A 12,905-nucleotide genomic window follows, 5' to 3' on the forward strand; every position below is an offset into this window, starting at 1 on the left:
CATGTCCTTCCAGTGCACTGCTAAAGCCTTTTTCTGTAACTAGTTTGCTGTTGCGCTCTATTTTTATTTTCAGCGGATTCGAGCAATACCGAGATTCTGTTACCACAGGTAATCCACGAAAATCTGCTAGAACCAGTTTGACATTACACCCAGGACACCGTTGAATCAGTCAGACATAAGCTTCGCATTTCAAAATTATTACCTGGCTCAGTATAGGTAAATTTCGGTTCATATTTCACTTCTTATTCAGCCAGTTATCTTTTTACGGTCCAGCGTCACATTCATCATTTGATGTTCGTAATTTTATTTAGTCAGTTTATGTGCGTAAATTCATAGGACCTTATAACACTTTCAAAACTGGTTTTGTAATTCTATACACAATGTTTACTGCTTAGGTGTTGTGTTGCGACTACAAGTTACGCACTGTGACGTCACGCATTTTAGCATTGTTCACAACGCTCCACAATAAAGAGTTTTAGTTCATTTGGGATACAATTACAAGGTTTCAGATTGATTTGGCGACTCTTTTCATCATATGGTGTTTACGTAAGCGTTTAAGACTAGGAAATTAGTCTAGTTTAGTCCACAAAAATAACAAAGAACAACATAAAACATAACACTTAGTAATGAAATGATTAAGCTTACGTAAACGTTAATAGAAACTGCCATAGCTGTAATTTAGGTACGTTTACTACGCCGCAAACGGTTCCTTTCTAAATGAACGTCTTCAGTCTGCATCGAAAGTTCGCAACAGTCTTCATAACCAACTTATACAAAGCAGCAGAAATATACCGAAAACAAAAAATGTCTGGGGTGACTAGTGGAAACGACTCCAATTTAAATCAAGCGGTAACTTTCATCATCCGGACGTGGGTTCTATGTAAGTAGAAACACTTTCTTGCACAGAGTGCAGGCAGTTATATATATATATATATATATAATCATTGAAAAGCATGCTGTGATAAAAGTCAACGAGAATTGATGAAATACGTATTTCTTAGAAAATTTTAGTTGAGGTCACAAATTTCCCATTCACTTTGTGTGTGTACATGTAATGAATGTTAATAGAACTGAGGAACAACTAACGAAATTTCGTTTTTTTTTTTAATTTTTGTGATGGACATAAAATACCGCCCCTATCCTCTCCCCCCCCCCCCCCCCGACTCACCACCCCCCTCACCTTCCCATCTGGTCATGTAGTACACATTAAGGAAAACACACTGATATTGCGAGCGTTGATGTCATAGTAGTAATAGAGCATAGAGCAAGGTAACTTAGCCTTTGCGGAGGAACACGTTTAGATTCTTAGGGCTGGGTGAGTCCACCCCTCCGCTCCGAAGGGGAGGCATCTCAGTTGCATGTCTCCTACTGTGCTGTGAAGTTAGTCACGAAACATTGTCTGCCCACCTCCGCTGCACTGCAGGAATGGGGGCGTGCACACGCTGGCTGCTCTGCAGCCTGTCTCAAACGATTTTAAACAAACTATTTGGAAGAGTGAGTGTTTCTCTCTCATCTCATAGCATCATTCGTCAGAGACATTTCGTTAATGGTCGTAGTTATGTTATTATTTCTATATTAAGGAGCCACGTGAAACTTGAATAGTTTGCTATGAAAAATAGGGGGCGCTACGATTTAACGTTTGGTAGATGTCAGGTCACGCACTGCTGTCGCAAAATATAGATAACATATGGAAATAATTCCTAAACGTGAGACGAAACCTATAGCATCGAGGAAATGGACTGTATAAAGTGCACTGACGTCCAACCTTGTGCAAACGTTACAGTGATAGTAAAATATTTATAATGTCCCTCATACCTCATGAATGGTTCAAATGATAGTACGAAAACTGGAGGGATTTTGCCATATCTCTGTCACTCCATATATAAAGTGAAGTCACCTTCTCACATTCGTTCGACTGTATGTGCAGACTAATCTCAGGATTTGCTGTAGGGAGTTTGACCTGGTTTTGACTAATTAATATCCTGATTCCTGACGAAGGTCTTTGTACATATTTATAAACATTTCGTACAGATTCTCTTAATTATAATGAAGTAAACTTTATTTGTGAAAGGAATGCCATTGCCACTCCGTAAGCGACTTCCATAACTCGAAAGACGAGCGATCGTCTAAGCGTAAAAATCGTGTCACAATTTGCATCTTGCCTGGTGCCCTAGCGCTAAAGCGTCTGTCTAACAACCGAAATGTTCCAGTATCAAATCCCTGCTCGGACATTTTTTTCATTCTGCCTGTTAATCTAGCATTCAGCTCTCAATGATATGGAAATTCGTCAGAAACGAAACGTGGCTCAGATTCCATTTTACACTAATTTTCTGTATTACACCTGGGTACTGGTTGGTAACACTCAGATGACTGTAATTGTTTCGGACAACTGCGTAGCGGAAACAATATGCATATCCATAGCTTATTACTTACTTCCTCACTGGTCATAGCGGACTCTAGAGTCCATTACCGCAGCAACATATTTTCGCCATCTGTCCCTGTCTTGGGCTATTTCCTTCCATTCACCTTCAATACCGAGGCTCCTTAAATCAGCCTTCACATTGTCCTCGCATCTATAGCTTATGGTTTTCAATTCTTTATGTATAAAGTAAAATGCAGCTTTGCTTCGTTTATATAAAGAATGTTTTACATGAGCGTAGCAAATGACTTACCGTTGAGATTTCCACTTTCCTTAAGCCAAACATAAAAACGAACATGATTCTCTCCCTCGTAGGGTAAAAGACATTATTTGTTTGGAGACTTAGGAGAAGTGGTGGTAATACGAAACACTTTCTCCTTTAAGCTATGAACTGAATTTAAAATGTTGCTGTTACTTCAAAACTGTCACCTAACTTAGTTTATTTCACTATTGTAAAGAATCACTAATAATTGTGATGAAAATGGACATGATCAGTAAGAACAGTAAATTTCTTGTGTAAATTATGAGCTTTTTCAAGTGGGAGCGTAATATAAAACAGGTTTTTGTAGCTTATTTTTCAAGCGTTAAAGTACACTACTGGCCACTAAAATTGCCATACCACGAAGATGACGTGCTACAGACGCGAAATTTAACTCACAGGAACAACATGCTGTGATACGCAAATGATTAGCTTTTCAGAGCATTCACACAAGATTGGCGCCGGTGGCGACACCTACACCGTGCTGACATGAGGAAAATTTCCAACCGATTTCTCATACACAAACAGCAGTTGACCGGCGTTTCCTGGTGAAACATTATTGTGGTGCCTCGTGTAAGGAGGAGAAATGCGTACCATCACGTCTCCGACGTTGATAAAGGTCGGATTGTAGCCTATCACGATTGTGGTTTATCATGTCGTGACATTGCTGCTCGTGTTGGTCGATATCCAATGACTGTTAGCAGAATATGAAATCGCTGGGTTCAGGAGGGTAATACGGAACGTCGTGATGGATCCCAACGGCCTCGTACCACTAGCAGCCGAGATGACAGGCATCTTATCCGCTTGGCTGTAACGGATCGGGCAGCCACGTCTCGATCCCTGAGTCAACAGATGGGGACGTCTGCAAGACAATAGTTCGACGATGTTTGAAGCAGCATGGACTATCAGCTTGGAGCCCACGGCTGCGGTTACCCTCGACGCTACATCACAGTCAGGAGCGCCTGGGTGCACGATTGGCAAAACGTAATTTTTCGGATGAATCCAGGTTCTGTTTACAGCATCATGATGGTCGCATCCGTGTTTGGCGACATCGCGGTAAACCCACATTGGAAGCGCGTAATCACCATCGCCATACTGGCGTATCACCCGGCGTAGACCGAGCGAGGTGGCGCAGTGGTTAGCACACTGGACTCGCATTCGGGAGGACGACGGTTCAATCCCGTCTCCGGCCATCCTGATTTAGGTTTTCCGTGATTTCCCTAAATCGCTTCAGGTAAATGCCGGGATTGTTCCTTTGAAAGGGCACGGCCGATTTCCTTCCCCATCCTTCCCTCACCCGAGCTCGCGTTCCGTCTCTAATGACCTCGTTGTCGACGGGACGTTAAACACTAATATCCTCCTCCTCCTCACCCGGCGTGATGGTATGGGGGGGCCATTGGTTACACGTCTCGGTCACCTCTTGTTCGCATTGACGTCACTTTGAACAGTGGACGTTGCATTTCAGGTGTGTTACGACCCGTGGCTCTACCCTTCATTCGATCCCTGCGAAACCCTACATTTCAGCAGGACAATGCACGACCGCATGTTGCAGGTCCTATACGGGTCTTTCTGGATACATAAAATGTTCGACTGCTACCCTGGCCAGCACATTCTCTAGATCTCTCACCAATCTAAAACATCTGGACGATGGTGGCCGAGCAACTAGCTCGTCGCAATACGCCAGTCACTACTCTTGATGAACTGTTGTATCGAGTTGAAGTTGCATGGGCATCTGTACCTGTACACGCCATCCAAGCTCTGTTTGACGCAATAGCCAGGCGTATCGAGGCCGTTATTACGGCCAGAGGTGATTGTTCTGGGTACTGATTTCTCAGGATCTATGCACCCAAATTGCGTGAAAATGAAATCACATGTCAGTTCTAGTATAATATATTTGTCCAATGAATACCCGTTTATCATCTGCATTTCTTCTTGGTGTAGCAATTTTTAATGGCCAGTAGTATATATATATATATATATATATATATATATATATATATATATATATATCCTTCCTAGTAACCTTTTTCAACGGTGTATGTTTTGGAATACTGAAACATCTTGCTGCTTCATTTAGTGTTTTAGTTTTATCTTTTATAGCCATTATTGCTTGAAGAGTATCTTCAGGTTGCCATTTCTTTCGCATTCGCTTTTTCAGACCACAACCTGCTTCTTGGGATGGTGACACATATAACACAATAGAGGGGTCTGTAATGTGGAAAAGTGTATGTCGTATATCCAGTATTTCCATCCAACGCCATTATCGAAAATAATCGATGAACCTAGATATTCGATAAACAATTACAAGTAATTAAAATTACCATTTGTAGGTTTAGTTTTACTGCTAATTAGTGCAATATAAACAGTATGATAATTTGTAAATAACGACAGCATAAAAAGAATTTGTATACAACCTTTCAAAAACTTCTGGTAACTGGAAAACAAAGTTCGTCTTCTAACTTCCATAAACAATGTGAATCTGATCACTCCGGCCTCTAATGGCGGAAACAGATAATTACGGCTGTGATAACTAAAGCTGCCAGCAAGTTCCAAGCATTCTAATAAATATGAGGAACAACGAAAAGATAACCACTTCACCATGCGATGTGAGACATACAATTTGAAATAAGCAAATAATTTTAACCAATAGATTCCCTACAATAGCTTGAGGACAACTGTGTAGGATTAAAACATGCGAATCCAAAGTATAAGATGTTTTATTTTTTATGCTTCGCGTAAAACGTTCCGAAAAATTACTTCAGATACTTCACGTCGTTTATATGCAATACGTCTTTTCAGCAGCACAGGAGACGACCGAGTTTTCAGCTTTATGCACTCCTAGAATAAAACCTAGGTTCTTTCCGTGGCATGGGGAAGAATTTCGCAATAAATGGTCCACGTCAGAGAATTGCAGCAATGAGTTTCAACAATGCATCACAGTGTGTACTAAGTTTCACAAGAACTGTGCTGTAACACGAACTAAACACGTACATCATACGTGTTCTTTTTTCTTTATTTTTTTTCTTCTATTGGTGCCACTTCAGCCAGCCTCAGATACATTTTAAATCACTCACACACATATAAATTCGTGATCTGCATACAATATTAACATTGGTCGTAACATGGTACTTAAATCACTGTAGGTCCCCATCACTGCCAACAGATGTCACTCCAAACGCGAATTCAGTATGGAACACACTACATTCGCGTCTCCTTACCGCTTTCCTGTGGTGCGCTGCTTACATCGCGTAAATTATATGAAACTGATGATATTCACTTACTTAACGTTGTTCTCTGAATAACTTCATTCGTGGCCCGCAAGAAAAACACGACACGCTACTCGTCTCGTCGTAGGTGTTTAACACAACCCATGCGAAGCCGGAACGTGTCGCTAGTACTTAATCAGCGAAACTTGCTTATCTTCTGTGACATACGAGGTAATAGTTATTTTTCTAATGAAGTGATGTGAAAAAATTGTTTGAAACTCCATCGATATCTCTCTAACCGGATTTTGTAATAACATACGTAAGTAGTCATACGTTTATTTTTGTACCATGCATGAGCTTCTCAGAAGCTACTTACCTGACTAGCCCTCAGTAGTTTGTTTAACAATAGATTGTTTCGCTATTCTGCCACATTTGAAATAACATTAGCATGTTTATGTGGTGAAAATATGTGAACCCCTGCCGTATTTTGGCAAAATAAGCTAATTTTAACATAGGAAAGGAAAATGTTTTACAAGTTTTGCGAAAATATATCTCTGTTTCTGTTGAGGTTTCGGCGCAATTCCATAACTTACTGTGTTTTTAGTAAGAAATTGTTGATTGTCGAATAGTTGGTCGTCCTGGCATAACCTACTAAGACGATCGTTTACGAACTTGCTAGCTGTAGCCTAAAAGTTTTTCGTGACAGGCATTTGTGTAAGGGCTCCTGCTGTGCAACTCACGTACCACGCTCTCCCGTCGACAAGAGAGCCCCCACGACTACCTTTGTTCCCTACCGTGCTTTATACGCAGCTGGTGGCTCTTCGTATACGTGTGACTGCATGCGGTACATGGTATGTTCAAAAACGTCGCGCATGAGAACGGGATTATTCCGGGGCTCATACCTCGAATTCTATTGGTTATAGAAAGCTGTGGTCTATGTTTCGGGTAGCCCTTGGTCTAGAGACCATTTGTACATGAAACAGAAGGCACGTCTCACTATCAGTATCATACAGTGCAGGTTCAAATTAGGAGTATTACACACATCGTGTTTAGACAAATGGAGCAAATCGGCTGGTTCTTGTTGCATCTGATGTGGTCTACGGTGAGCTTAAAGAGGCTTATGACGCTTATGAAGGCGGCGTAAGTTCATGGACAGTTCCACAGACAACTCTCCCCTCCTCTCCCCCTCCCACCGCCAAAGAAAATCAATTCTTTTACCAATTTCTTCTTTCGTAACTAAATCGAGCCGCGGATTCGGCTATTATGCGTATAAAACGGAAACAACAATTACGATTTCTAAGATCTTGATCTCGAATAACCTCAAAAGTTTTCTTAGGATCTTTATCCGTTCCCGAAATACAGAGGTTCAAATTTATTAATGGACGGTTCCTTAGATAACTTTGACCGAGAAGACTAGGCACAACAAATGGCTGAAATTATTAAAATATATTCCGACGATCCTGATCTCGAATAACCTTGAACATTTCGTTGAAATTTTCACCCATTTACTTGACACGAAGGTTCAAAATTAATTCACAAATGGTTCAAATGGCTCTGAGCACTATGGGACTCAACTTCTGAGGTCATTAGTCCCCCAGAACTTGGAACTAGTTAAACGTAACTAACCTAAGGACATCACACACAACCATGCCTAAAGCAGGATTCGAACCTGCGACCGTAGTGGTCTCGCGGTTCCAGACTGCAGCGCCTAGAACCACACGGACACTTCGGCCGGCCAAATTAATTCACATGTTCACGTTAAATATGCGTATGGCGTGAGGTGAAATCATACTTTATAATGTGACGAAGCGCGGAGAACTATTCTGTAAAGTGTCTCTGTTATCATGAGAAGGGTTCTGGGAGCCCCATGTTGTAGTACTGAAGCAGATGCAAATTTATGTTTCACTTATTATCCGATCTGTGACGTAAAATTAGTCTTGAATTATTTCAATTTCACGTAATTAAACTATCAGATTGTACTGATCCATGAAGATATTTTCAAATGAGTCACAAACGCTGCCACAGTAGGGAAAAGACTGACTGACAAGTGCGGTACCAGTTACCTCATTCCACCTCCATCACCACTTTTAAAAATTTTTGCATGCGAATATATTCTCTATTTTTTATGCTGAGATACGAGACAGTGGCAGCGGGAAACCGACGGAAAAGCAATAAATACTAGAAAACAGTAGACAGTGATTGTGGTATAGATAGACTGAAGGAGCCACTGATTATGATGGTGAGAGAGTGAGGGACACAGTGGCAGTAGAAAATAGTTGACAGAACAATACTGGTAAGAGTGCAGAAGACTGCGCCAGTGGGAGATAAATAAACGGAAGCAGAAAGTCGAAGTGGAATAAAGCCTGTGATGATGAGAGACAGGGTTTATGACGATGAAGAGGAAGAAGAGACAGAGAGAGAGAAGAGATAAAATCAGTGGAAGGAGTGAATGAGATAGCAGCAGTGAATTGACAGTGAGAGGAGAGACAGGCGTGGTACAAAATGAAGAGGACTTTTGGCTGTGAGAGGGGGACACACACACAAGGAATTAGTGACAATTAGTTGGGAAGAATCAGTGAGGGAGAATGTGCTGGAGGGAGTGGATTGGATGAGCGAATTACAGCGACGGATTAGCGGGTATGGGCGAGTGATAGTTAGGGCAGCTTGTGGGCCGTGAGTTGCATGTTAAAAACAGCGCAAATATGTTCGCATGCTAAAATATTTCTGAAAATTTTTAAAGGTGTTGACGAAAGTAGAGTGAGGTAGATGGTACTCCACTTTCCAGCCAGAATCTTACAAAGGATGCTTTTCCGCATTTTTTGTGCTCCGATAGGAGCTTTCCGCTGGTGTAATACTGAAAGCACTCAGAGCACCAGAACATTTTCGATACAGATCTACTGATTTGTATTTCGCGATCATTTCCGCAGCCATAGCGACGATACATCCGCCAATATTTTACCTAGAACATTGCGTCGAATTTCAAATCCCTTATTCTGTATGAATTTTGTGGTCTATGACGGAACCGCTAGAAATACCGCTGGGCAGCAGTGCAATTTTTTAGCGATGAGAGGGACTGTGGCATAATCAGATGGAACGTTGAGTGACCTACGCCATTCAACAAACAGCCCATTTCTCGCTCGTTAAAACCTGCACTCGAGCTCTTCAGCGAAATTACTCTAATGAACCAGACAACAGTGATTCTACAAATTCTGTTTTCTACGCCACGCACGCGCAATTTCGCTGCAGTAACTATTCCAAACGCACTCCTCCGCTAATGACGGTGTTGGTTCAAAAAATTTCGTTTCATCGTTTTTTCCTCAATGCGCATCCTTTCATAGGGAATATTAGTGTAGTACTTTTCGAGGATAGCGGGTGTAGTGGATTTAGAATACATCAGAGAATAGTACTAGAGCAAATAAATTACACGCAGAGCAAGTACTCGTAAAAGGAAGTGATAAACTCCATGTTCAAGTAATTCTGTGTCCATCATGGAATGTACTCTATTGGCCATTAAAATTGCTACAGCAAGAAGAAATGCAGATGATAAACCGGTATTCATTGGACAAATATATTATATTAGAACAGACATGTGATCACATTTTCATGCGATTTCGGTGCATAGATCCTAAGAAATCAGTACACAGAACAACCACCTCAGGCCATAATACCGGCCTTTATACGCCGGGGCATCGAGTCAAACAGGGATGGATTGTACAGGTACAGCTGCCCATGCAGTTTCAACACGATACCACAGTTCCTAGTGTATCATCAGTTCAAGAGTAGTGCCTGGCGTATTGTGACGAGCCAGTTGCTCGGCCACCATTGACCAGACATTTTCAATTGGTTAGAGATCTGGAGAATGTGCTGGCCAGGGCAGCAGTCGGACATTTTCCTGTATCCAGAAAGGCCCGTACAGGACCCGCAAAATGCGGTCGTGCATTATCCTGCTGAAATGTAGGGTTTCGCAGGGATCGAATGAAGGGTAGAGCCACGGGTCGTAATACATCTGAAATGTAACGCCCACTGTTCAAAGTGCCGTCAATGCGAATAAAAGGGGACTGAGACGTGTAACCAATGGCACCCAACACGATAACGCCGGGTGATACGCAAGTATGGCGATGACGAATACACGCTTCTAATGTGCGTTCACCGCGATGTCGCCAAACACGGATGCGACCATCATGATGCTGTACACAGAATCTGCATTCATCCGAAAAGATGACGTTTTTCCATTTTTGCACACAGGTTCGTCGTTAAGTACACTATCGCAGGCGCTCCTGTCTGTGATGCAGCGTCAAGGTAACCGCAGAAATGGTCTCCGAGCTGACAGTCCCCGCTGCTGCAAACGTCGTCGAACTGTTCGTGCAGATCGTTGTTGTCTTGCAAACGTCATATCTGTTGACTCAGGGCTCGAGACGTGGCTGCACGATCCGTTACTGCCATGTGGATAAGATGGCTGTCATCTCGACTGCTAGTGATACGAGGCCGTTGGGATCCAGCACGGCGTTCCGTACTACCCTTCTGAACCCACCGATTCCATATTCTGCTAACAGTCATTGGATCTCGACCAACACGAGCAGTAATGTCGCGATACGATAAACCGCAATCGCGACAGGCTACAATCCGACCTTTATCAAAGTCGGAAACGTGATGGTACGCATTTCTCCTCCTTACACGAGGCATCACAACAACGTTTCACCAGGAAACGCCAGTCAACTGCTGTTTGTGTATGAGAAATCGGTTGGAAACTTTTCTCATGTCAGCATGTTGTAGGTGTCGCCTCCGGCGCCAACCTTGTGTGAACGCTCTGAAAAGCTAATCGTTTGCATATGACAGCATGTTGTTCCTGTCGGTTAAATTTCGCATCTGTAGCACGGCATCTTCATGGTGTAGCAATTTTAATGGCCAGTAGTGCAATTCAGAGCCTGATTATACCCTGATGTGAAAAAGTCCTGCTATCGTGCCGGACCCTACTATGGCCAGCGTAGTGCAGCAACTCGACATTGTATGGACTAAACGAGTGGTTGGACGTCCCCTGCAGAAACATTGAGCCATGTCGCCTCTATAGACATCCAAAATTCTGAATGTGTTGTCGGTGCAGGATTTTGTGCTCTCGATTATGTCCCTTAAATGTTCGATGAATTCATGTAGGGCGATCTAGGTGACGAAATCATTAATGAGAATTGTCCGGAATGTTCTCCATACCGATCGCGAACAGTTATAGCTCGGTGACAAGGCGCATGTTATCCATGACGATGCCACTGTTGTGGACCATGAAGTCCATGAATGGTTGCAAATGGTCTCCCAGTAACCCAATATAACTATTTCCAGTGAATGACTGGTACAGGGCATACAGTCCATTTCTTGTCAACGCAGCCAACTCCATTATGGAGCCACCACCAGCTTGCACACTATCTTTTTGATAACCTGCTGGGTCAATAACTTCGCGGGGACACTCGAAATCTACCATTAGCTCTTATCATCTGAAAGCGGGATTCATCTGTGAAGGCCACAGTTTTCCATTGTAGTAGATTCCAACCCATGGTCTACGGGTAGCGTCTTTTATTAGTAATGGAAACAGTCTTCTTCCCAGGTTCGAATCCTGTCACCGATTAAATTTTGATTAATAATCAGCATTGGCGGACGAAGAATTCCGGCATAACGATAACATCTACATCTACGTGATTACTCTGCTATTTACAATAAAGTGCCTGGCACAGGATTCAATGAAAAACCTTCAAGATGTCTGTCTACCGTTCCAATATCGAACGGCACGCGGGAAAAACGAGCACTTAAATTTTGCTGTGCGAGCCCTGATTTTTCTTATTTTGTCGCGATGATCATTTCTCCCTATGTAGGTGGGTGCAGTCGGAGGAGAAAATCCTCCTTCTGCCAACGACCTTGTCGTAGAAGGTGGAGGATCGGATAGAGGTTCAGGATACTCTCTTGTCCTTCGTGTGGGAAACTGACCCTAAAGAGGAAACAAGTAGCAGTGATCAACGGCATGAGAACACAGAAGGCAATGGTAACCAATGCATCAAAGAAATGTAGCGTGTATCCACAGGACAGTGGTCGGTAATTCGAAAAGTGTTACGGTGATCTCTTCATTGGCAAAAGATTCCAGAATAGTCCCCAATTCGGATCTCCAGCGGAAGACTGCCAAGGGGGAGGTGACCATGAGGAAATGATTGAATAACCAACGAAAGGATAACGTTGTACGTCGGGACGTGAAATGTCAGAGTCTTGAGTCTGGTAGGGAAGCTAGAAATGGAAGGGCTCAATCTAGATATAGTCTGGGTCAGTAAAGTGAAATGGAAAGAAGACAAGGATTTTTGGTCAGATGAAGATACTGTAATTTCAAAGTCGTATAAAGCGGGTAGGATTCGATACGAGTAGGAAGGTAGGGCAATGATTGTGTTACTGTGAAGAAATCAATGATAGGATTGTTCGTTTCAGAATCGACAGCAAACCAATACCGACATCGATAGTTCATGTATACATGACGACGTTACAAATTGGAGAGACAAAGAAAGTATGTAGGGATACTGAAAGGGTAACACAGTACAGTCATAGGAGGCTGGAATTCAGTTGCAGGGGAAGGGGCAGACGAAAAGGGAAAGGAATTATAAAGACTATTTGAGTTCTGTAATAAATTTCAGCTAGTAATAGTGAATCTCTGTTCAAGAATCGCAAGAGGAGGAGGTATACCTGGAAAAGGCCAGGGGACGAGGGAAGATATGTTAGATTATATGAAGCAATGAAGAGCTGATATTTCAGAGATTACTCAGGAAAAATCAATACTCAAAGAAGTGTGATACGGAAGTACTAAGCGACGGAGGTCCACGCTTGTCTGCAACTCGTGGTCTGGGGGCTAACGTTTCTGCCTCTGGATCACGGGGTCCCTGGTTCGATTCCCGGTCGGGTTGGGGATTTCTCTGCCCGGGAACTGGGTGTTTGTGTTCTCCCCATCATTTCATCATCATCATCATCATCATCATCATCATCATCATCATCATCATCA

General features: G+C 42.6%; 1 long non-coding RNA gene across 1 annotated transcript in view; it reads right to left on the reverse strand.

Annotated features, from left to right (window-relative positions):
- The window catches only part of LOC126203055 (uncharacterized), a 715,377-nt gene that overhangs the window by 120,193 nt on the left and 582,279 nt on the right, over positions 1–12,905 (reverse strand). The window lies entirely within an intron of this gene.

This window comes from Schistocerca nitens, chromosome 9 (genome assembly GCF_023898315.1).
Source record: "Schistocerca nitens isolate TAMUIC-IGC-003100 chromosome 9, iqSchNite1.1, whole genome shotgun sequence".
NCBI classification, from domain to species: Eukaryota; Metazoa; Arthropoda; class Insecta; order Orthoptera; family Acrididae; genus Schistocerca; species Schistocerca nitens.